The 27,133-nt window shown below is 40.4% G+C and overlaps 1 long non-coding RNA gene across 1 annotated transcript; it reads right to left on the bottom strand.

Moving 5' to 3' along the window:
* Positions 1-17,752: 17,752 nt before the first annotated feature.
* LOC125483398 lies at positions 17,753-23,588 on the bottom strand. The gene is made up of 3 exons (XR_007262343.1): positions 23,459-23,588; positions 19,494-19,655; positions 17,753-17,861 (listed from the first exon to the last, which is right to left on the bottom strand). It is a non-coding gene; the product is annotated as an uncharacterized LOC125483398 (long non-coding RNA).
* Positions 23,589-27,133: the final 3,545 nt, after the last annotated feature.

Below are 27,133 nucleotides of genomic sequence, written 5' to 3'. Positions count from 1 at the left end.
CATATTTGACAAGATAAGTAATTCCCAAATAAAGCATGCAATTATGGATCAAATGCTAACTCCACTTAATTCAGCTTTATTTTTTGTTATTCACTCATGGTGTCGCTGGCTAGGCCAGCATTTATTGCCCGTTCCTAGTTGCCCTTGAGAAGGTAGCAGTGAGCTGCCTTCATTAACCTCTTCAGTTCACATGCTGTAGCTTGACCTACAATGCCCTTAGGGATGGAATTCCAGAATGTTGCCCCAGCAACAGTGAAGGAATGGTGATAGTTTTCCATGTCAGGATGGTGAGTGGCTTGGAGGGGAACTTGCAGACGGTGGTGTTCCCATGTAATTGCTGCCCTTGTCCTTCTCGATAGTGATTGTGGGTTTGGAGGGTACTGTCTAAGGACCTTTGGTGAATTTCTGCAGTGCATCCAACACACTGCAGCTACAGAGTGTCAGTGGTGGAGGGAATGGATGCTTCTGAATGTGGTGCCAGTCAAGCGGGCTGCTTTGTCCTGGATGATGTCAAACTTTTTGAATGTTGTTGGAGTTGCACCCATCCAAGTTAGTGGGAAATATTCAATTACACTCCTGACTTGTGCCTTGTAGATGGTGGATAGGTTTTGGGGAGCTAGGAGGTGAGTTATGCGCTGTAGTATTCCTAGCCTCTGACCTGCTCTTGTAGCTGTTGTGTTTATGTGGCAAGAGTACATGAACACCAACTGGCTACAAAAAGACACAACCAATACTCACTCATCTCAATCCACATGGACAAGGAGAACCACGACTTCGACTGGGACAACACCAAGATCCTGGGACAGGCTAGGCAGAGACAAGCACGAGAATTCCTGGAAGCATGGCAGTCCACGAAGCATGCTATTAATAAACACATTGAACTCGACCCCATATACATTCCACTACGAAGGAAAACCAGAAGCGAGGCAATCCATCTCAACGGACCCCAGAGTTTAAAAACCAGGCGGGAAAACACACTGACGCTTCATCGGAGGCTGCACTGAGGATGTTACCAAGCACGGTAACGAAACGTCTGCAAAACAACAAACCAGCTCGGCGAGCCAACCAACCTCAATGTAATGATGGTAACACTATCAAGGGGTGAAGGTTAGGTAGCCTCTTATTAATGATGGTCATTTTCTGGCATTTGTGTGGTGCAGATGTTTCTTGCCATCTGTCAGCCCAAGCCTGGATATTGTCCAGATCTTGTTGCGTTGGAACATGGATTGCTCCATTATCTGAAGAGTTGAGAATGGTGCTGAATATTGTGCAATCATTAGCACACGTCTCCACTTCTGACTTAATAATGGAAGGAAGGCCATTGATGAAACAGCTGAAGATAGTTAGGCCTAAACCCTACCCTGAGGAACTCCTGCAGAGATGTCCTGGAGCTGAGATGACTGATCTCCAACAACCAGAGCCATCTTCCTATGTGCCAGGTATGACTCCATCCAGCAGAGAGTTTGTCCCGATATCTATTTTTGCGAGGCTCCTGTCAAATGTGACCTTGATGTAAAGGGCTATCACTCTCCCCTCACCACTGGAAATCAACACTTTTGTCCATGTTTGAAGCAAGGATATAATGAGGTCATTATCTAATGAGGTTATTATCTATTAATTTGAATTGGTCCATAAGACCACACGAGGTGGGAGTAGATTTAGGCCATTCAGCCCATTGAGTTTGATGCACCATTCAGAGATGATGTCTGATCTGATAATCTTCAACTCCGCTTTCCTGCCTTTCCCCCATACCCTTGATTCTGTTATTGATTAAAAACCTGTCTATCTTAGCCTTGAATATACCTAATATCTTAGCCTCGATAGCCCTCTGTGGTAAAGAATTCCACAGACTCGCTACCCTCTGAGAGAAGTCATTATCTTAAATGTGCACCTACTTCTTCAGAGATTCTACCCTTTGTTCCTAGACTGTCCCACAAGGAAAACATACTTTCAGCACCTGTCCTGTTAAATGCCCTAAGATTCTGATGAAGGTTCACTGGACTCAAACATTATCTGTTTTCTGTCTACAAATGTTGCCAGACCTGCTGTGTTTCTCCGGCACTCTCTGTTTTTGCACCTAAGAATCTTGTACGTTTCAAAAAGGTTGCCTCTCATTCTTCTAAATTCCAACAAGTACAGGCCCAATCTACTCAACCTATCTTCATAAGACAGTTCACTATACCTGGTATCAGCCAACCCATTTTCACCTACTCATGGTCCGCATTGTCAGCTCTACTTCTTCCCTGACTTACTATCAACCATGCCTTTGTCTGCCTAACTTCCTTTCCCTCCCTCAGGGCTCTGACTGCACCTATCTGCTCACTCCTTTTCCTCCCTACCCTTGGCTTCAGCATATACACTAGCTTTTCATAGCTACTATCAGTTCTGAGGAAGGGTCACTGGACTTGAAACATTAACACTGTTTTCTATCCACAGACGCTGAGTTTCTCCAGCAATTTCTGATTTTGTTTCAGACTGCATGGTAGACTGGTTAGCAAGGTTAGATAACATGGAATACAGGGAGCATTAACCATTTGGACACAAAATTGGCTAGAAGGTAGGAGAGAGAGGATGGTGGTGGAGGGGTGCTTTTTGGACTGGAGACCTGTGACCAGTGGTGTGCAGCAGGGATCGGTGCTGGATCCACTGCTTTTTGTCATTTATATAAATAATTTGGATGTGAATAAAGGCGGTATGGTTGGTAAATTTGTAGATGACACCAAAATAGATGGCGTAGTGTGCAGTGAAGAAGGTTACCTCAGAGTACAATGGGACCTTGATCAGATGAGCCAATGGGCTGAGGAGTGGCAGATGGAGTTTAATCTAGATAAATGTGAGGTGCTACATTTGGGTAGGGCAAATCAGGACAGGAATTATACAATTAAATGTAAGGTCCTGGGGATTGTTGCCGAACAATGGGACCTTGGAGTGCAGGTTCATAGTTCCTTGAAAGTAGAGTCGCAGGCACACAGGGTAGTGAAGAAAGCATTTGATACTATTGCCTTTATTGGTCAGAGCATTGAATATAAGAGATGGGAGGTCATACTGCGGCTGTACAGGACACTGGTTCGGCCACTTCTGGAATACTGTGGTCAATACAATTCTGGTCTCCTTACTATAGGAAGGATGTTGTTAAACTTGAAAGCGTTCAAAAAGATCTACAAGTATATTGCCAGGCTTGGAAGGTTTGAGCTATAGTGAGAGGTTGAATGGACTGGGGTTATTTTCCGTGGAGCATTGGAGGATGAGGGATGATTTTATAGAAGTTTTTAAAATCATGACAGGCACTGATAGGGTGAATAGTCATGGTCTTTTTCCCAGGGGATGGGTGTCCAAAACTAGAAGGTATAGGTTTAAGGTGAGAGGGGAAAGATTTAAAGGTGATCCAAGGGGTAACTTTTTCATGCAGAGGGCGGTGCGTGTATGGAATGAGCTGCCAGAGGAAGGAGTGGAGGCTGGTACAATTACAGCATTTAAAAGGCATCTAAATGGGTATATGAATAGAAAGGGTTTTAGAGGAATATGGCCCAAATGTTGGCAAATGGGACTCGATTAATTTCAGATATCTGGTCCGCACAGATGAGTTGGACTGAAGGGTCTGTTTCTGTGCTGTGTTATGACTCTATGACTCTATCTTCAGCATCCACAGTTCTTTCTTTTATGATAGCGCTGTTGTACTTAACGTACATACTCGAATATAAGTCAATCTCATGTAAAAGTCAACCCCTACTTTTGGCTAAAAACTCTGTAATTTTCCATATATCTTGTGTAAAAGTCGACTCTAGTTCTTCCTAGATAACAGATCAATGCTTGTGAGTCGAGGCATTATCCTGTACACAAATGTTACGATGAGGAAATGAATCTTTCTCGTGCTATTGTGTTTCTATGTACAATTCACATCAAAGTTAGATAATGGATTTCTTAAGTTCATTATTGAACGAGCACTATAATTGTATAATTAATGTGATACAAAGTTTATCACACCATTATTTCCTAAATAAGACAGGCCTATATGCATTTACTTCACTATTATTACCGTATCCACGCAGGATTTGATTGGACGTGCAGCTGTTGACAATTTTTCAGGCTACAATGATTGGTGAGACTGTATGAGAGCCAAATGTCTGATAACATTTTTTTATCAGAAATAAAAGCTTAAAATGTTAGTTTGAGAAACTAAAAGAACAGTAGATGAAAGAAAACAGAAGGAAATGGAAGAATTTGACGAGAAAGTTTTACTGTAATTCATTGTGCTTTTTTTCTTTATTCATTTAGAGATCATTTAGGCGTCTGCTAATGATATGGCATTTTGGACTGTAGCGTGAATTTCAGCCCCTCAAAAGTAATATCCATGTAATAGTCGACCCCAGAAATTTAACCTTAAAAATAGTCAAATAATTTGACTTTTACACGAGTATATACAGTAATATAAAATTAACTGATTTTATTGTAATAGGCTGGTTCTATGATAGGAATGGAATAAGAATAAAAACAAGTTTAGTGAAATAATTCTGAGATGTGAAACTGTACTGAACATGGCTATTGTGTAATGGACATGGAACAGAAGAAAAGAAATAGAATGATTTAGTTTATAATCATACTAGCACAGATATATGAATACATTTCTGACTGCTTTAGTGGCACTTTCAGTTCAAACAACACTCTGCAAAGCATGAGCTGGAAGATGATAGTTGATGTCTGCCATGAAAAACATGGAAATCAAAGGCTTCATAGAAGACTAAGCTCCATCACGGATAGTGGGTGAGCAAATCAGTTAATGTAGGAAAAACTGGCTTGCAAAGAAAACAGAATTGCTCGGAATTTAAAATAATAGCCCATGGAGCTGGGTCATGAGTGCAACTTGCAGTAAAGCTTGTTTTGAAGAGACTGTTAAAGGCTTTCCAGTAAGCTAGTAGATAAACACATGGTTGATATGTGGAATTTAAATTAATTTCTCTTTAACATTTGTCAGCTTGAATGTGAATTATTTGAATCCCTTTTACAGATACACATGAAGATAGGTCATAATGCAGCCCAGAGCTGGGTGGTCAATCCAGCTGGCACTCCACCAAGTCTGTTTCACACCCAGGTTTCTAGTGGAAACTTCCATCCAAAACAGGTGGGGGCTTTATAATATTTTAATAAGGAAAACATGAGGTCATTTTGCCATTAATATTATTTTGCAGTGTTTACACCAGAAACAGCGTGTTCCTGATCACTGCTATGTACAGAATCATCAACCATTCAAATCCATGGCAAGGGAGGAAAATTTCATTGACAGTTTTAAAGTTGTTTCTACATTGCTTACTTTGATTATTGGTTTGAAATATATGAGCAGGTAGCTGCCCTGGACATGCGAAGGGACTGTATGAGGAATTCTTGAGTTCCTTGCCATCACCTTGTCATCATCAAGCCGCTTGATTGGCACCTCATCTACAAACACACACATCCTTTCCATGTCTGATGTTCAGCAGCACCAACTAGAAGATGCTTGGCAGAAATTCATCAAGTTTCCTTAGACAGCATTTTCCAAAAACATAACTGGGTCCGTCTATTAGGACAAGGACAAAGATACATGGGAACACCATCACCACCTGCAAGTTCCCCTTCAAGCCACTCACCATCCACAATTGGAAATATATTGCCATTCTTTCTGAGCCACTGGGTCAAAACCCTTGAACTCTCTCCCTAACAGCATTGTGGTAATACCCACAGCACATGGACTGCAGCAATTCAAAAGGTAGTTCACCATCACCTTCTCAACAGCAACCAGGAATGGGTAATAAATGCTGGCCCAGCCAGCAATGCCCACTTCCCATGGATTAATAACAAGAAAAAAGTTTTTCATCAGCTGTAATATTTTGTTACATGGCTCACTCCCCAATTTTCTTTACAAATGTTCTTGCCCAGTGTCTGGGGATAATTTGTACATTAAGGATTGTATATAATTGTATGTTGTTGTTGTAGTTTTAAAAAAAACAAATTCAAAGGATTCATTCATTTGAATTGTTAAAATGCAGGTCCCTGATACGAGGTATTGAAAATGGTTTGCGGATTGAAGCTGCCACTTCCTGGCCAAGGAAGTTGAGGACAAAAACAAGGAAGTTGAGAGATCTAAGAGCACAGGGGAGATATAAGAACATAAGACTCTTAGGAACAAGAACAGACCATTAGGCCCAACAAACAATTTCTGAAGAGGTCATATCAGGCTCAAAACATTAACTCTGTTTGTCTCTCTACATTTTCTGCCAGACCGCCTGAGTTTCTCCAGCAATTTCTGTATTTGTTTAAGCCATTTCTTTTCTATCTCACATCGGGGCAATCATGTGATGATGATACCAAATCAACAGCCCATTTTACATTGCTTCTGCTTTTCATTTTCATTGACTATAAATCATTCCATTGATATCCATAAATATTAATGTGCCTTGTTGAGTGAAACTGCACTGTGGGAGCTTGGCTCACAAGTTATTGGCTGATGTTTTAGTCAGCATCTGGGGGAGGAAATGTTCATTCATGAGGTGTGGGAACCACTGGGTAGGCCAGAATTCAGTGCCCATTACTAATTGCCCTGGAGAAGAGGGTGATTAGTTGCCTTCTTGAACTACTGTATTCTTTGGTGTATAGGCACATTCACAGTGCTGTTAGGAAGGGGTTTCCTGGATTTTAATGCAGTGGCAGTGAAGAAATGTCAAGATGGTGTGTGGCTTGGAGAGGATCTGCTGCCCTTGTCCTCCTAAGTGGCAGAGTTCATGGGTTTGGAAGGTCTTGGCAAATTGTTGCAGTGCCTCTTTTGTGTATTGTATATATATCCTGTATATACACACACAGTGGAAGCCTGCATCAGAAAAACTCAGCCAATCTCCTGACCTATCATTCACTTTGAGTTGCTAACAAACCTATTGCGTATTTCCAGCATTTTCTATTTCCGGGTTGGACTCCTTGCATTTGCGGTTTTACTTTCAAAACCAGAATTGCAGTATTGAAATTAAGGGGAAGTGTTGCTGTAGGAGGATATGAACAAGCATTTAATAACAAGGTAATTGCAATGCAATCTTCGGATGGCAACTGAGCTTAATGACTATGGGGCCTGATTGTTTAAAATAGCTGTGACTCTGTTGTTCTATTTATAGATTGTACTGGCTCCATAACTTCTGTGGATGGGATCTATTTTTATTAAGTACACCTAATGATCCATAAGGAGGTTGTAGATCATCCTTCCAAAGGGTGGAGTGCAATATAAGGTTCTGTTTATGAAGATATTTCAGGCCATACCCTTATTTCAGTGGTTTACGTTACAGTAACTGTCTCAGAGCACTTGTGTTTACTTTACTGTTTGGTTTAAAGGCACAAAATTGTCGATTTTGGTTGAGGGAATTGATACAGAGAGGTAGTGGTTTGTCGTTTAGTGACGTCCAGGGCTAACTTCCTCCTGACTGTCTCCCATTGTGTCGTCATCCTTGATGGATCTGTTCTGCTGGTGGTTCAGGACATATTCAGAGATGGTGATGGTCTGGCTCATTGGCGCTATGGTCTGGGTACAAAGCTGTTACTTGACTAGTCTGGGGGATAGCTCTCTTAATTTTGGCACAAGAAGGTAGTGAGGAGGGATTTGCAGGGTGCACTGGGCAAGATCTACCTTCGTCATTCCATTGCCTTGGATTGGTGTGGGTGGTCCATTTGGTTTTATTCTCATTCAATGTATCTGCAGCAGTTTGATGCAACTGAGTGGCTTACTGGTCCATTATAAAGGTATAAAGTGTTTACCATGTTTCTGAATCTGGAGTCACTGTAGACCAGACTTGGTAAGGACAGCAGATTTCCTTCCCTGAAAAACATTAGTCCCTGAAAAACATATCAAGCCCTGCCTGCAACAACTATATTTTGAGAACAAGTTTTCATTTATTCATATAGACACTCTCATTATAGAAAAATGTCCCAAGGTACTTCACAGAGTTTGTATAATGTGAAAGGAGAAAGTTGGCAGTAAGAATTAAAATAAAGCCAAAGTATCAAGAGTAGGTTGCATTCTTTGTCCAAATGGGCAATGGCAATGGATTAGTTATCTCGTAGAACATTAGTAATTACATTTTCTCTTACTTTAATTAAAGAGAACTAAAAATAATTTGCCAGCCAATTTTGGCAAGTTGCTTTCTTTGTCACTGGTTATGAGTTTATATAATGCACCAGGTTTTACAAAATAGCTTGAAATCGTACATGTGCTTTCATAATAAATTGTCTTGTCAGACTTAAGTCTTGATTTATGGTGCTGTGGAGTGTTGAAACATTAATTGAGTGGCTGTAGTAAATGTTAGGGCCCTTTAGTTTTAAAATTTTATTATTCAATTGACAAAGATTGCTCAATTAAATAACAACTAAAGTGAATGCTGTTGCATCATGGAACCTAATATCTTTGACCTCTGAATCTTTGTGTTAACATTTAAAAAAACACAATTCCACTTGTACACTTTGCTGAGATTCGAAAATATTCTCTGATGTTGCATAATTTTACTTAAGGCTAATATCAAAGTTTAACAATAAATATACAGGTCATGAAATTATACAAATAGATAGTGAGAAGAAAATATTAATGCATTTCTTGAGAACTGTATCTGCTAATTTAACAAAAGCATTTATTTTAATCAGCTTGTTTACAACTTCTACAAATCTTTCTTCTCAGCCTGTTATCAGGAGATTCTAGTTTCCCTAGGAATCATTAATTACAAGAATGCATTTGCTGTGTACCTATGACTTAAACATTATCTAAAGTTTCTTCCATTCACAAAACCAGAAAATAATGTCAGAATATGAACTACCAAAATGGCAAGTTTGGGGAAAGTTGGGGGTTAAAGCCTGACAAAACTTGAAACTTGACATGATTTCACCTACTTCCAGATTTCACTGGGTCAGGACTGCAGTCAGAAGAGGGGGTGAACCCCCTCCGTTTATCAATTGTGTACATAATTTATGTAATCAATTAAGCTATTGATTCTTGCTTTAACCTGGAGTTTGGGCTTGTGTTCCATGAACTCTGAGTTCATCCTGGCTGAGCAGGGGGCCATTGTGCATTGAAACTGGGAAACTTTCACACAGTGAAACTGAAGGGAAGCAGACCTTCCCAGATAAGAGGCTGGAGTTCTAAGCATTTCTTTCGAGAGTGTACTTTCGCAGCTTGACAGGTGAGTTTGAACTCCTTGGAGCTCACCTCTATTGCATTTCACTCACTTTCATCTCCATTTCACTGCTGTCAGCATCACCCGGGCAATTCTACCTTGATTCTCTGATGAGGAAGGGGCAAAACGCCAAACCAAAACCACTGGGAGTAGTAAGAGCAAAACAGGGATGAGCCACAGTTGTCCAACAACTGCATTCTCCCAAAGATTCTGTACCAGGATTGTAAGCATATCCTTTCTATAAAGGTTGCACTGTTGGCATTTGCAACACAGAGGCATAACGTGTCCTTTACAAGACAGAGGGCATGGGCACAGCAATCCAATGCAAAGGAAAGAAGTGCCCCATAGCAAGGTCTACAGGCAGAATCAGGTCTCCCAATATGTCTGTGTGCCAGTGCATTTAAAAGGCTGAGGACTTCATGGCAAGACATGATGATATCTGCAGCCTCATGGAACAAGACCTGCTTCTCAATGGGTGAGAGGGGCATTCGTTGCTAGTGTTTAACAAGTAGGCTTTCCCTGGAGGACCACATCCCTGCCAGGCTCTAATTCTCTCTGCAAGGAGAAAAAGCAAAGGGCTGTGAGACTGAGGGATGGGTTATGTGCAAAGATGGGAAGGCCATTTGTGGAGCATGATTATGGCATTGATAAAATCAATGCATCATCCTGTCCATTCTATGGAATTGGCTGGAAATCCTGGAAACAGGATACTTTTGCAATGACAAAGTTGAAGGGCCATGACAAAACCCAGAGCAGATTCCAGTAGATTCCTGGCAGCTTATAGTTCCTGCCATTGAATCTTGGACTGTCATTTTAAAATTCCTTGCCAAGTGTGCACAATGCAAGTCAACAGCATGATTTCACAAAGACTGCAGAAGGCATTTATTAATAAGTAGGTTTATTATTTTCTTATATGCTCCCAATGGAAATGAGACCAATAGTAGCACTGCCACAGCCAAGATCAGCAAACTTAGCATAACTGGAGGATTGTGTTCATTTCAGGGCACCACAATTTATCAGAGATTTGGAGACTTTAGACTGTGTGGATAAGATTGACAAGAAACGTTCCAGGAATGAGGAACTTCAGTTAGATGGACAGATTGGAGAAGCTGGAACTATTCTCCTTGGAGAAGAGAAGTTTAAGATGGGATTTGAAGAGACATTCAAAATCATGAGGCTTCTAGACAGAGTGGATAAGAGAAACTGATTCCATTGGTAGAAGAATTCAGAACCAGAGGCACCAATTTAAGATGATGGTTCGGGCCTGGAGTGGACTTCCTGAGTGTGGTGGGGACAGATTAAGCAAAAGGCCTTCAAAAAGAGAAATAGATAATCATCTGAAAGAGAAGATTTGCAGAACGAGAGAAAAAAGACGGGGGAGATTAACATTGTGAGTTGCTTCTGCAGAGACCCAGAATAGACTAATGACCAGAACGGCTGTATTCTTCTTTGCTGTTGCTATCCTGTGATTCTGAGATTGTATCCAGGATCCTACTGCATGGTTCACTAGCTGAACTCAATGAGCCTCCAGAAAAGCTGTTAATGCCTCACAGAACCTGTTCTGCTTTTTAAGAGAAGTCATGCTCCAAACATAACTGCATAATAATGATGCCATTTTTCTATACACATTCATTATTAATGATATGCAATTCTTTGTAGTGTATAGAGAAATCTTCCAGCTATATACTTAAACAAAAATGAATATTTTTCTCTGGGTGGATTGTTCACTTCCAGAGTTCCTGTTAAATTCTACTCGAAACTGAAGAAACTTTTGGTTAAGTTTCAGAACTATTTTTGTAAATTTCAACAGAAAATCATCAAAGCAGAACTCAAGGCAGAATGTTGTGGACAGATGTGCAAGTATAAGGAAACTTCTGAAGGAGACAAAGATTTTTAAACTCAGAGTTTTATCAATTTTCCCTTTACATTATTCACTTTGTTTGAATGACAATCGCATTAAGCAGGAAATATCCAAGTAGCAGTCCTGTTACCAAACTTTACATTTTCAATTCCCATTGTTGCCTGTGCTTTGACACTTCGAACAATTTACGTATTAAAAACATTTTACCCAAGTGCTTTTGTCGGTGAGGTGGACTAAGGGACACAGAATTCAGTTTGTGGTTCAATTTGATTTTATTAACAAAATATTCTTTATTGAAAACAACATATGAGCATTTCCCAAATTCCAACAACTTTTACTCTCTATCTAGCTCTATCATCTGAGAAAGTATGTTACCCATAACAAGCTATGTATTTGAGCTAGTCCATTGGAATCTCTTTTCTCTTTGATGTAGGGCTGACTTTCTTCCATAAAAGTGGGTCTTGTAGGTCGGGACAGATCTTCTCCTGGTTGCCACACAGTCTTCTGCCACAAGTATTGCTCTGAGTATTCATGGAGGGGGTGTTTCCAGACATATGTTTTTATCCCCCTCACCCCCAACCTTCCAGGATATTGGGTGGCCCTTGGCCAATGTGGTCGTGAACGGAGTTCAATGCATGCGTTGAGGTCATGCCAACATCCTTCACTGTTGCCACGCTGGGGAGGTGCGAGGTGCACAACCTCAGGCTCTGACTGGAAGTCAAGGTGCCAGAAAGTCTATTTGATACTTCTCCAATACACAACCCTCAGGCTGGTTGTAACTGGATCCCCCTGAACCTTTGTGACCTCTTTGACTGTAGTTTCCCCTGTTCTCTGTAGCTGATAGCTGCTGGCTGCTGTTTCATTTAGTTTGGCCAATTTTCTGCCAGGCCCGATTTATCTGGCTGTGGGTCAAATTAAAGTGTCCAATTTTAAGCCCGTGGTCACTTGACGCCACCATTAATTCACATCTTGTTCTGTCGTCCTAACTGTGAATATCTCAGGTTGTGCATTATTGGGGTATAACGCTCTTTGAAGTCATCTCTATTGAGTTTTTCTTGGCAGTTTTGCCCTTCTTAGATATTCCTCTTATATTTCTATTGTAAACACAATTCAAGACATTACCCATAAAATATATGGAACCTTAAACACATGATGGGTATTTATAAACAAAACTGTCAAATTGATCTGTAAGGAGACCAGCCAGTGAGAGATGACACTGTGCCATGATGGCATTAATACTCTGTGTGTACCTATGTACCACACATGTGGATGAAGCAAAGAGGACAGCAAAGTATGTCAGTATCTGTGATTGACAGCCAATTATACACAGGTTGATATTTGTCTTTGTTAAATACTAAACCTTTCAGCTGGTAGCATTTCAAAACAGAAAAGATTTGAACCAGACTTCAGGAGTTCATGCACTTGTAAATAGAAATTATAGTTTGGAGTATTTATTTATGAATTTTCAGTGTGATGTAACTCATTAAATATTTGACAAGAATTTTGCCATCATATGTATTATAGAATATTAGTATATTTTTCAAGCAAAGGCATTCCTTCTACGTTTTCTCATCATATGAGGATGTGAAATCAAAGTTTCATGAATGAAAATTATTCAAATAGTTATGTACAACTTCAGTAAATAATTATGTACCAAATCTCATTATCATTGTCTTGGTCAATAGAATTCCAGCATTACATCCAAAAATATAAACAATTTTGATTTTGCCCTTTTAAAGTGTTCTATTTCTTGTCAAATCATTGCTTGGGATTTTTTGTGATATAGTTATTACTTTTACTAAATCTGATATTTATTAACACTGCTAAAAGGTTCTGAGCATATTTACTGCTTCCTCTAACCTTTGACCACTTGACATCTTTGGACTCTTATGGCATCGGTTCATGGATATCAGCTTTCTTTCCTATTGTTGGCGCTACTGTGTATGTTATCAAAAAGCTAAAGCCAACAGTTGTCATTAAATGAATCCGGGTAAGTGGAACTGTCCCTAATCCCAATGACCTTATCTACTTTGTTTATAAAATGTGGACGTCATTCATGTTATGTCTGTTGCTGTTATTACGTTGAATATACCTTGATGGCCAACAAACTTGAGCAAACCAATTATTGTGCAATGTTTAAAATGTTTCAACTTTGCTGAGTTGTCCAAACACACAGGCTGTTTATTTTTTAATTCTGCAGTTAGTTGGTTCTTCATATTGGAAGGAATGATGATCCTTTGCCATCCTTTAATCCTGTGTCAAAGTAAAATATTTACAAGGCAGCTAGTTTTCTCAATTGTGGCTCTGCAAGGGCACGTGTAACTTCCAACTCTGTCACACAGTTAATTTATTCCTGACTTTTCAACAGTTACAATTTGTGGTCGCAGACTGTCACCTTTTTTTTAGAAACTGAAGGCAACATAATAACCACCACTTGCTTTAGAACTGGATTATAAATTGCAAGTGCATGTATCATAAGTAGTTGCAGCCAACTTTACAGGAACAGAGGACGGAATCTTATGACATTTTGGCTAAGTTTCAATTTTGTCAAGTTTAAGGGAGGGCTCTCTCAGTTACGCCTTGTGAGACTTTGTGCCATATCATCTCATTATCTATATACCACATCACCATGGTGCTCCTCTTGTTAGATGTCAGCCCGGTTTTACCAGTCACCATAGCCAGAAGAACTCAGGACTCACTGAATGTCCTGGAATGGACCAGCATCACTGGCGCCAATGTCATCTTAAAATGCCAGCCAAACATCTAGCCATGCATTCGCATTGTGGAACAAAAACAAAGTTGCTGGAAAAGTTCAGCCGGTCTGGCAGCATCTGTGAAGGAAAAAACAGACTTAATGTTTAGGGTCCGGTGACCCTTCCTCAGAACAGAAAGGGTCACCGTACCTGAAACGTTAACTCTGTTTTTTCCTTCACAGATGCTGCCAGACCTGCTGAGCTTTTCCAGCAACTTTGTTTTTGTTCCTGATTTACAGCATCCGCAGTTCTTTGGTTTTTTTTTTCCTTTTTTTTTAACCTGTGGGACATGGTCATCATTGGCTGCTAGCATTTAGGCCCTAATGATCCTTGAGAAGGTGATGGTGAGCTGGGCATAATATTTTCTGGATAACTATTAGGCTTACATGAGTCTGAACACTTAGAGGTTTCTGACTTTAAGGTGCTTTTTTGGAGGATTCTAGATGCAAGTGAATTAACAGTCAGAATTTTTATCCTAGGCCATCCCCTCAGAGACAGCTCCATTCAGAATTCCACATGTTCCCAAAGCACTATTCCAGTATGCATTCCAAAACAAATGACTGTCTGGCCTTTAGAATATCTGGGCTATTGCAGATAGTTGGGATCTTAGTACCGATCCCAATGGCAGTGATACTGCAGCTGGATCTGTAGGTTGACAAATCCCCAGGTTCTGATCAACTTGATCCTAAGGTATTAAAAGAAGGGGCTTGTGAAGTAGCTGATCTATTGGTTTTAATTTTCCAAAATGCCCTTGATATAGGGAAGGTGCCACTAAATTGGAAGATAGCAAATACAACTCCTTTATTCAAAAAGGATTGAATAAATTGGGTTTTGCTGAAAACCTGACAGCGTTGTGACCATGTATTGAAACCACATTTTTATTCCCATGTTTTGAAACTGCATTTAAGTTCTCAAACAAATTGGAGTTAAATTTACATTTCTAGATTGCCTGGCCTTTGAATTATTAATCTATTAATATAAGCATTCCAAGTAAGTAGTTCTGTTAAATGGTTGCACTTTCATATTGAAAATAACATAGGAGCATAGGACAAGACTTAAACAATTCAACTCACTCTACCATTTTAGTCAGATATGATTGTTCTGTACTTCAACACAATTTTCTCATCTTTGGCCGATATCTTTCAACACCACTGTCTTTCTATTGTTTTATTCAAACGCTCATTTCTGACTTAGAAGCCACAGACTTTCAGCAGATTGGTTCATGTTTATGTACTACAAAGTACTGCAATGTTTTGCCATTGTCTTCTGCAGGATAGCTGATCAGTATACTCTTCTGCTCTCAGGCTTATTGGAAGGATTTGCAGTCTATTAATCAAATCATTTTGCCCACATTATGATTGCATCTTCTGTGGACAAGTCCTGACATAGGAGTCAAACCAGGAGGACTTGACCCAGAGGTAGGGACACTAACACTGTACTACAAGACCTGTTTGTCTTGAGATCCTTAATAACAAATATCTACCAAATATCTACACAAGGACAAGTTGGTTTTATTAATTATGATGATCTTATTTCTAAAATTTGCTTCAATGGTCTTTCCTGGTAACTTATTCTTGAGTAGCCTTATTCAATTATGTTCACAATTTGATTTCAAATCATTCTAATAACATCATGTGGCAGGGCCAGTAGGATGACATTTTTTTCTTAACATTATAAGATAATGCTGTTGGCTTGAAATATCCAACAGCCTGATATGGTCATACTCATGGAATTATACCTGACAGACAATGTCACTTAGACCACCATCACCACCCCCAGGTATGACCTGTCCCACCAGCAGGGCAGACCGAGCAGGACAGGTGGTGATGGAATGGTATACTGTCCTCAGCATTGTCTCCATGAAGTCTCATGGCATCAGGTCAAACATGGGCAGAGAAACCTCCTGCTGATTACCACATACTGCCTACCTCTCTCGGCTGATGAATTGGAACTCCGTGAAGAACTGTTCTTGAAGGAAGCACTGAGGGTGGCAAAGAGCAGAATATTGCTGAGTGGGGGACTTCAATATCCATTCCTTGGAGTGGTTTGGCAGCACCACTGCTGACTGAGTTGTTTGGCACTATCACCGTGTTAAGTAGCACAGACTTCGAATAGATCCAGCAACTCAAGACTTGCATCCATGAGGCACTGTGGGTCAAATTGCTGGAATTGCTTCCCAAATGGCATTGTACATCTACCTCCAGCAGCAGCTCAACAAGGCAGCTCACCACCAGCACCTGAAGGGCAACTAGAGATGGGCAACAAATGCTGGCCCAGCCAATGACACCTACATCCTATGAGAGAATATAAACATCTCGTTCTCTTCTATATAAAGCTAGAAAATTTTTTGCCGGTTGTCATAATAAGTTCCTATTTATATACTGAAGAATTCTTCAGAACTATAATCTCATTTCACATTCGAAAGACTGCAACGTGGTTTGATGAAATGACAACAATTTTAAAACATCTTTTTGTTGGAATATAGGCATTGCTATCTGGGCCAACATTCATTGTCCGCCTCTAATTGCCCTTGAGAAGGTGGTGATGATCTGCTTTCTTAAACCACTGCAGTCTATTTGTCCAGTTCTGGTCTCCCTGCTATAGGAAAGATGTTGTTAAACTTGAAAGGGTGCAGAAAAGATTTACAAGGATGTTGCTGGGGCTGAAGAGTTTGAGCAATAGAGAGAGGCTGAATAGGCTGGGGTTCTTTTCCCTGGAAGGTTAGAGGCTGAGGGATGACCTTATAGGGGTTTATAAAATCATTTACGGGCATCCAAAACTAGAAGACACAGGTTTAAGCTGAGAGGGGAAGATATATAAGGGACCTAAGCAGCGACTTTTTTCACGCAGAGGGTGGTGTGTATATGGAATGAGCTGCCAGAGGAAGTGGTGGAGGCTGATACAGTTACAACATTTAAAAGGCACCTGGATGGTTACATGAAAAGGAAGTGTTTAGAAGAATATGGGCCAAATGCTTGCAAATGGGACTAGATTAATTTAGGATATGTGGTCGGCATGGACGAGTTGGACAGAAGGGTCTGTTTTTGTGCTGTGAAACGCCATGACTCTATGCTGTAGGTAGACTTGTTGCAATTTTATGATCTTTGACAATAATATGCTGTCTGCCAGAATTGTAGAGTTTGCTACAATTTTAAAAGAAAAAGAATAAAAGCAGAACATGTTGCAATTAACATGTCCGGAGCATCTACAGAGAGAGGAAAACAAAGTTAACATTAAAGTCGAAAACCTTTCAGCGGTATGTTGAATATTTCAAATAGTTCCAATGTTTTATTCTTGGACATGTTGCATGGCTCTAAATTTGAATAAATTGTAGTGCAGGAGTAGCTTGATATTTGTCTGAATTGGCGTTTTGCACTTTAATGGCTGAGATTTGAACTCTCTGCTGTAGGGGATCACAACCAGATTTCTGCTCCTGCATGGCACAGAACACTGAGGTGGCAATGTGCCAGCTGACTTCTCCCGGTCACATTTTCTCCGATGTTCTGAATGAAGATGTCAATGAAACCCTGTGCTTTTAAAGCCACCATTGCCTTTAAATTTGCATCATGCTTGTTACAAAAAGTGAACAAAAGTTTCATGTCCATTTACAGTTCTTGGATCATTAACATCCACACTGCTGCAACACACATCCTGGAAGTTAGCCAAGGAAAAATGTTAATGGTGTTCAACGACTGAGAATATATGGAATGGAGGGAGAGTGGCTAAAATTCAAATTAGTGTTTCGATTTGAATGAAAGGTAAAATCCTTCACAAGAATTGTTTGAGAAAATTGAAGAACATGTAAAAAATGAAAGACAGAGCATCCACATTTCACCTTTTATGATTTCAGGATATTCGAAAGCTGTTGACCATGAATTCAATACTTTTTGAAGTGAAATATTTATTATAGTATAGGAAAAATGACAGGTAATTTTGCACACAAATAACACCCCCAAAAACGAAGATAACTAGATAATCTGTTTTATGATATTGATTGAGGAATAAATATTGAAGGGGACACCAGGGCTAACTCCTCTTCTCCTCAAATACTGCCATAGGATCTTCTGTACCCACCTTAGAAAACAGGCAGTACATCAATTAATAAACTAGAATCTCTCCAGTCCAGTAACCTATTGTTCAGAAGTGTCAGTTATGCAGAAATTCTTTAAACCAGCTCAAATAATTCACGGCATAATTTTAATATGGTACTTTGGGATTAGAAGCATAGAAACAACAGCATTTGAATAAATGAAATGATTCTTATAACTGTTTTATCGTAGCAATAGGATTCAAATACAGGAACAGGGGATTCTTGTTACAGTCATACAGGGCACTGGAGAATTGAGACAACAAGGTGCGGAGCTGGATGAACACAACGGGCCAAGCAGCATCACAGGAGCAGGAAGGCTGACGTTTTGGGCCTAGACCCTTCATCAGAAATGGGGGAGGGGAAGGGGGGTTCTGAAATAAATAGGGAGAGAGGGGGGAGGCGGATAGAAGATGGATAGAGGAGAAGAGAGGTGGAGAGGAAACAGACAGGTCAAAGAGGCGGGGATGGAGCCAGTAAAGGTGAGTGTAGGTGGGGAGGTAGGGAGGGGATAGGTCAGTCCAGGGAAGACGGACAGGTCAAGGGGGCAGGATGAGGTTAGTAGGTAGGAAATGGAGATGCAGCTTGAGGTGGGAGGAGGGGATAGGTGGGAGGAAGAACAGGTTAGGGAGGCGGGAATGAGCTGCTCTGGTTTTGGGATGCGGCAAAGGAGGGAGCTGAGTTTGTCCTGTTGGTGGCGGTGTTGGAGGAAGGAGGTGAGAGTGTGTTCCTGGTGGTGTTGGAGGCAGGCGAGTGTGTGTTCCTGGTGGTGGTGGAGGGAGGTGAATGTGTGTTCCTGGTGGTGGTGGAGGGAGGTGAATGTGTGTTCCTGGTGGTGGTGGAGGGAGGTGAATGTGTGTTCCTGGTGGTGGTGGAGGGAGGCGAGTGTGTGTTCCTGGTGGTGGTGGAGGGAGGCGAGTGTGTGTTCCTGGTGGTGGTGGAGGGAGGTGAGAGTGTGTTCCTGGCGGTGGTGGAGGGAGGTGAGAGTGTGTTCCTGTTGGTGGTGGAAGTGGGAGGCGAGCGTCGTGTTCCTGTTGGTGGTAGAGGGAGGCGAGTTTGGGTCCAGTGCTCGGTGTGTGCCCCAGCAGCTTCAGCAGCAGCTGCTTTGCTGAGATTGGCCCAGCATGGACTCATGGCAACAACGTCATCAGTAGAGGCAAGATGGTAACGGGCAGTGAAAGGACTCAAGTCTGGCCAACTGCTTCTTGCTGGTGTCGGTGTCTGAGTCAGGATGGAAAGGCCTGGATCCAGGCCCATGGCCAAGCACTTAAGAAGGACTCTAATGTTGAATGTTTACTTTTATTTCTTCATCTTCTGCTTTATGCCTAAGATTTTGTATCAAGATACCTTTTACTAAGATGGAGCTCAGAATGGTGACATTGTACGTTTTGCACTGTACTCCTGTATCCCTTTACTTGAGTACATGTCTCATTAAAAACTAATTCACTAATTGAATGAGAAATCCACTACAATACCCTTTTATAATCATATGTACTCCATTGTAGGCGTGCAGTGAAAAGCTTTTATAATGTCTGCCTCCTTATGGCAACATCTTAGATACAAGTACCTAGGTACAATTCATGGATACAACAGAGAAATAAAAGTAGTTGCTTACTTACAGAGTTAAAAAATAAGTTAAAAATTGAACAGCATTATCATCATTACAGCCCACATGCTGTACCAGGGCTCGCTGCTCGTGGTGTTCTGGGGCTCATAGCCTACATGCTAATCTGGGGACTTGCTCCTGGCACCTGCCGCTGTACCAGTATTCGCCTCCGGTGCTAAGGGGAGAGAGGAAGCAAAAACAGAGAGGAAATAAAAGGAAAAAGAAAGAAAAAGAACAGGCAGAGCAGAGGACTCTGGCAGGAGCATCCTACTCAACATGATCCATCTCCATACTTTTACCCACCTGGGCTTCACAGCGAGGATCCATCCAAGAAACTCAATACAACTCACAGTTAGCTAATAAAATGTAAGATTCAGCCTTTTGTCTCATATTCTGGACTGGAAAGATCAATAGCAACAGTGCAGCACTCCCTTTGTACTGCTCTGGAGTTTTGATCTAAATTTTGTGTTCAAGTTTCTGGAGTGGGAGTTGAACACTCAGCTTTATAACTCAGTTGTAGAACAGAGTGTTACCATTTGGATGACACCTGATATCAATCCAAAATGCACAGTGAGGGCAACATTATCTTTAAGAATGGGCAATAGGCAAAATGGTTTTGAGATACAAACTAGCTTAAGGAAACAAAAGAGGCCTCAGTATTTTAGATGAGGGATCTTTACCAAATGTAATTGGACATTCTGAGTCAGGTTTCATTCATTTAAAGTGGTTAAAGAATTGTAACTCGAATAAACTAATTCGAAAGCGGGAATATTTCCAGGGGAACCAAATTAAATAAATGCTAAAGTCAGAAAAATGCCAACATGTACACAATATTTGTTAAGATGGAATGATAGGTAGGTGGCCAATTCTTGATTGTTCCTTAAATTTTAAAAGCTAATTTGTCAATAGTGATGTATGTTCCCCACCATACCAAAAGAGAAATTAACTGTAGCCAAACAGAATTCCTATTGCTGACCCCTGTGACATTCCTAATTGCATTTCCGCTGTACGTCAGAAGCACAGCTGAAATATATAAATAAGTTGACCGTGCATAATAGTTCAAACACAGTCTGTTTTGGCGATGGTGAAAGCCACATCTGGATTGACCAGTGCCAAATGCTGCATCAGTCTCAGTGAGCGTTGGTGAGATCATCACCCATGAAGTCAGTCCTCTCTACATACATGTCTTTCAGGGAAATGTAACACCATAACAATCATGAGCAAAGGTACCGTTTAATAGAACCATAGAAACTTGGACATTCAGAGCAAGAGTAGGGCTTCAAGCCTGCTACTCCATTCAATATGATCATGGCTGTTCCTCTATCTCAGTGTCATATTCCTGACTTTATAATTTAATAATGTATCCATCTCTTTATTGAATATATTCAGTGACTTGGCCTCCAGCCTTCTTAGAGAATTCCAGTGGCTGACTACCCTTTGAATGAAGAAACTTTTTCTCATCTCAATTCTAAGTAGCCTACCCTATTTTCTGAGCTTGTGACCCATTGTTTTCAGACTCTGCAACCAACAAAACAGCCTCCTTGTACTTAGTCTGTCCAGCCTTGTTTGAAGTTTATTCATTTCAATCAGATCCTTTCTCATTCTTCTAAGCGCTAGTGACTGCAGGCCCGGTTGAACTAATCTCTCCTCATATGGCAGTCTTGCCTATCAGTTGAGTGAACCTCTCTTCAGTTCCCTTAATGACAAGTAGTAGGGAGACCAAAACTGCGTGCAATTGATAGATTTGTTATTTCCCCTCCCTCAGCACCAGCCAAATGAGATTAGTTAACTCTATAATAGGTTTGCTGAACAGGCAGCCTATAGGCCATAGTATGGCCCAATGAGGTGTTCTGTGAGGCCCATAATCCATACTTCAAAATACAGGGAAGTGAAACTGGAAGACTTTGAAAGGCACTGCTCCTCCAAGAGAGGCCAGTTCTTTTCCACATTTGCTACTGACGAGAGAAAAGTCTATTATTTGGAGGAGCAGAGTTTTGCAAAACCTGAATGATCTAACTCAGCTTGATGCCAGATGGACTAGAGAGCATTCAGGAAGACGCTGGCTTAGGGAGAAGGATAATGACAGGGACTGGGGCATCAACAGGGTCATGCAAGTTTGGCAGACCATCAGTTTAGGTTTGGTGGCAGGAGAACCAGGGGTTTGGGTGGGTTGATGGACAACTGACTGGGGGCTGTTGAATGGGTAAGTGAGTGAGGGACTAACTGGGGGCTGGGTGGGTAAGGGATTCAGCGATTAGCTGTCTGGGTGAGTTAGTATCTGACCAGCTGGGGCGATCAGATGGATGGGTGGGTGGGCGAGTGTGTGAGTGAGTGACTGGGAGCTCATTGAGTGGGTGAGTCTCTGACTGGCTGGAGCATCTCATTGGGTAAGTGACACATTGACTGACTGTGGGTTTGGATGGATGAGTGAGGTGTGGCTGTGTGTGAGTGAGTCACTGATTGGGGCTGGCTAGATGATTTGAGTGCGTGAAAGAATGACTGGGGGTTGGAGAGTAAGTGAGAGAGTGACTGGGAGGGGACTGAGCCAGACACACATTCAAATATTCCCCTCTCTTCCTCCTGCCCTGTCCTCTGCAATAAACTATCCACAAAGCAAGCTAATTGAGGAGGAAAATCCAACCTGGAAGACAGCACATTTTGGACTTGCCCTTTCATGTGTCAGCCACCACAGCTATTTTGCAATGTGCTCCACTAGAGATGAACTGAGATCAATATTAGTTAAATTCAGCATTGAATATACTTAAAGACCCAGCCTCTGCAACCTACTGTAGCCTTCTGCATTAAAGAATTCCACTAATTCACTATCCTCGGAGAGTAGAAATTCCTCCTCCTCAGTGTCTTAAACTTCTTATCTGAGATGACTCCCTCTGGTTCTCGACTCTCCCATAAGGTGAAAGAACCTTTCCGTATCTCCCCTGTCAAGCCCTGAAAGAATCTTGTATGTGTCAATAAGGTCTAATATCTAAACTCCAATGAGTACAGGCCCAACCTACTCAACCTCTCTTCAAAAGGCATCGTCTTCCATTCCCAGGAGCAAACTAGTGAACCTTCACTGGACTGCCTCCAAAGCTAATATATCCTTCCTTAGATAAAGGAACCAAAAATCATGCAACGTATTCTAGATGTGTTCTAACCAGTGTCTTGTATAGATTTAGCAAGACCTCCCTATTTTTATCCTCCATTCCCTTTAAAATAAATGCCAACATTCCACTCGCCTTCCCTATTACCTACTAAACTTTCCATCAGCTTTTTGTGATTTATGTACAACAACTTCCAAATCCTTCTGTACTGCAGCTTTCTGCAGTCTTTCTCCATTTAAGTAATATTCAGCTCCTCTCTTCTTCCTGCCAAACTGTGTAACTTCACATTTTCACACGTTATGTTCCATCTGCCATATGTTTGCCCATTCACTTGGCCTGTTTATATGCCTTTGCAGACTCTTTGTGTCATCCTTTCCATTTGTCATCTCATCTATTTTGTGTCATCCACAAACTTTGCAACAGTACATTCACAGTAAATATACTGATCCTTGTGGCATTCCACTAGCTACAGGTTGCCATCTTGAAATGCCGCCTTACCCCAATGCTCTGTTTTCTATTAGTTAACTAATCCTCTCTATCCGTGCTAATATATTACCTCCAAAACCATGGCCTCTTTCTTCTTAGCAAAACACACACCGTACATTACTTAACTTCTTTTGGAACACCTTGAACGAGAAAAAGATCATAATGCTTGAACAACCCTGCCCTATATAGTAACTAGATGTGAAACTCATATGGTTAAATCTCTAATTCCACATAAATTTAAACTAATTGTTTCACTTATTTTGATCTTTATAGAGCAACAGTGTTTTACATGGCATCACAATTATATAATAGGATAGTCAATTAGTGGGTCCTTTCTGATTGGTATGGTCTTGCTTCTTGTTCACTAAAAAGATGAAATGATGGTACTTACCCTGCTACATGCATTAGTACCATTGATGTTCTGAACCCTGGGAATGATTCCATACCTGTATTATTAAAATTCACTTTACCGTAACATTACTCAGCCTTTTTATGCAGCCAGTCCATCTCTGATTGATAAGAATTCTAGATGCTACAAGCCACTCAATTTGCAAAGTGGAAGACCCAAATATTTAGGGTAAGATAGATGCATTAATTTTAAGTGGGATGTAAATGCAATGTTTTCCATCATATTTCATTGATTTGCCGTTCTTAGTGACTCACCAATGCTGGTAGAAGTGACAAACAGTGTGTACATGTGTATCTTCAGCTGACCTTTTGTACCCATCTGTTTTGATGTTGAAAACATGATTTCAAAGAACACGATGTATAAAAACAAAAGACTGATCAGCGAAGTCTCTCACAGTGTTATGGTGCAACAACAGAAGCTTGACAGAGAACACCCGATATTGACACTAAAAGCTTTTCAAAATTGATTTTGAGGCTATTAATTTGAGATTACATGTTCCAAGATGAATTTATTTGCCAATTATTTATACTTTGTAGCATCATTTCACTGATCTAGAGTATGTGGGAACTTGATGTGTTGGCAATTTGCATAATTCAAGTATCTCAAGAGATTGCAGAAAAGAAATTTCCAGCTTGTCTTATCTATGAAAGGGGTTGTTTTCACATTTACGACAGATAAGACTGAAGACTGGCTTTGTGAACATTCTCTCAGGTGTAGAATGAAGAGCAAAATATGTTGTTACTTCTGGATATTGTACCTAGAAGCATGCATTTAACAATTATGCTTTCCTCTTTAATTCACCCTAAGAGTCCCTTTCCTCTATATTCTAACACCATTCTGTTTACATTTCTCCCACACTATATCCTTGAGTGTTTCAGAGCAAAATTAGTAGCAAATCCAGTGTAGTCTTCAACTACTGGCTGATGTCCTTGGAAATATATTATGAATAATTTGATGTTTGGATACCGGTGTTAAGATGGCAGCATCTACTTGTGGAGAAAGACAGAGGAGAGAATTGTAGAATGGTAACTGTGATATTGGGGAGCAGGACAGTGTTCAAGGGAGGATTGGAGCTGAGGCAGAATAAAGAGATTGTAGACATAGGGTATTCAAAAGTTAAGGGGCGTGGTGACATGACTGTTCATGATGGAGAATCCAGAAGGATATGTTGCCTACCTGGTGCTAAAGCAAATGACATCTAAGAGTAATTAGAGTGGAACTTGGAAAGCAAAGGGAAAGAACTACTATACAACCTATATACATATTGGAACATAGATGGGCAGACCAGGAAGTACAATAAATGTCTGAAAGATTGGCGTGAGAAGGAAGAGTTCCTTAGCAAGCGAAAATGATACCAAAGTAAAGATAAGAGGGATATGACATTCTGGGATAGCCATTCCCTGAACTCTAATTCATATCAATGAGCTAGATGTACTCAGGAAATCTCAAATATCAGGAACATAACTGGTAGGAAATAAAGTATTTTAAAAGAAGGGAATAATAATGGGGCATTAGAATTAGTTGTATTATTCAGAGACAACATAATGGCAACAGAAAAAAAGAGACATAACAAACAGAAAAATATAAAAGTATTCACGTTGAGTGAGGCGAAGTATAAGATGGTATTGATTATATTGGTAAGGATTTCTAGAGACTGCTAACTAATGGAGGAGAAGTAGTGTAAAGGGAGAAATACACAGGCAAACACGTGAAATCAGTAAAAAATATTGGGTGATAATCACAGAAAATTTCAACTGCCACCAAAGACATTGGCAAGAAGAATTAATGAAATAGAAAAGGGAAAGGAGTTTCTTTACCACATATAAAACTCATTTCTTGCCCAAAACATATGAAGTGCAACAAGAACAGATCAGCAGCTCAGAATCCTACCGTGACTAACTCAACTCTGACTCCCCAAAGTCTGCCTACCAGCTACAAGGCACAAGTCAGGAGTGTGACGGAATACTTCCCACTTGCCTGGATGAGTGCAGCTCCAACAATGCTGAAGAAGATTGACACCATCCAGGATGAAGTTTGATTGACACCACAACCATAAACATTCACTCTCTCCTCTGCCAATGCTCAGTAGCAGCAATGTGCACCATCTACAAGAACCACTGCAGAAATTCACCACAGTTCTTCAGACAGCACTATTCAAGCGCACAGCCATTACCATCCATAGGATAGTAGATACATGGGAAAATTACCACCTGCAAGATTCCCTCCAAGCCACTCACCATCCTGACTTAGAAATATATCATCGTTCCTTCAGTGTCATTGGGTCAAAATTTTGGAACCTGCTCCTTAATAGCTTTGTGAGTATACCTACACCAAATGGTCATTAGTGATTCAAGAAAGCAGCTTAATGCTACCCTCTCAAGGGCAACTATGGCTATGCAATAAATGCTGGCCCAGCCAGCGATGTCCACACTCCATGAGTGAATAAAATTGTCCAACAAAACAGTAATTGGATCTCGACTTGGGATGAAACAGAGTGGATATAAAAAGTAAACGTAGGGGAACATTTAGACATTAGCCATTGTAATATAATTGAAGTCCAAAATGATGACTGAGAAAGACATAAGAAGAATAAAAATTAATAAAAAGGAAAGTAACTAATTTCAAGAGGAAGAGAATGGAATTTGAGAAGATGGATTGGAAAAGAAATGACAGAACAGCAATGGGAACTATTTGAAATGAAGATCAGTAGCTTTCTGGGGGCATATATTTCTTTAAATAAATGATAACAATTAGCCCGTAATAAAACACCATCAATGAATAAAAAGATGAAAGCAAACTTTAAGTTAAAGGAGAAGGCATACATTGTTGAAAGAAGATACATGCTGTTCAAAGCTTTTCTTCTTGCAAGCATCTGGATATACACAAAAATACCAAATAACAAGTACACCAACAACAAAAAGCTGTTATTGACCAGACCAAACCCTACCAAAATATATTAAGAAGATAGCCTGGATCATAACTTTTTCTTATTTTAAAGGCAAAAATTATTAATAATTAACTTTTCCAATATAGTAACACACCATTGGCAATGGCAAATTCAGTAAAATAGATTGTCCCACATGCAATTCTAGCAGCAGGAAGAGGACCCCAGCTTTTAGCTGTAACAGAGAGAGGAATGAAAGCTTCCACATTCAGTTTCAAGACCCCAAAAACTGCAGAAACTAAAACTAAAAATTCCGGCTCAGTGGGAGCTTGTCCCCACCCATTCAAGCTGCTTCTGTTGTTCCAACTTTAAAAAAAAAACAAGGCCTCATCAGCTTTTACTTTATTGGTTTTTAGCAGACTGTTTGGTACCTTTGACTCAACCTTTCCCATAAAGAAACCAAAACAAAATACACCTCTTAAAGACATAGTATCATTACAAAATTTCAAAGGGAACAACAATTTATGATGCACGAGAAACAGCATACTGATTCATCAGAAAGTGAACTTCGATTGGTTGAGGCATTGCCATAGAAAATGCACGAGGCAACAGTTACCCCAAAGTTTTTATATGAGTTTAAAAAAAAAGTTGACTGTGAGTGGTGTAGAAATGCAATAGGGAATGCACCAGGGAATAATGTCCACCAACTTTGAATTCCACCACTTGTTGCACCTAAATGGAAAGTTTGTTTCTATAAGACTTTTCACAGAACT

The sequence above is a fragment of the Rhincodon typus genome, chromosome 6 (assembly GCF_021869965.1).
Source record: "Rhincodon typus isolate 14 chromosome 6, sRhiTyp1.1, whole genome shotgun sequence".
NCBI lineage: Eukaryota > Metazoa > Chordata > Chondrichthyes > Orectolobiformes > Rhincodontidae > Rhincodon > Rhincodon typus.
The sequence above is the reverse complement of the archived record's forward strand: the minus strand, read 5'-3'. Positions and strand labels throughout refer to the sequence as shown.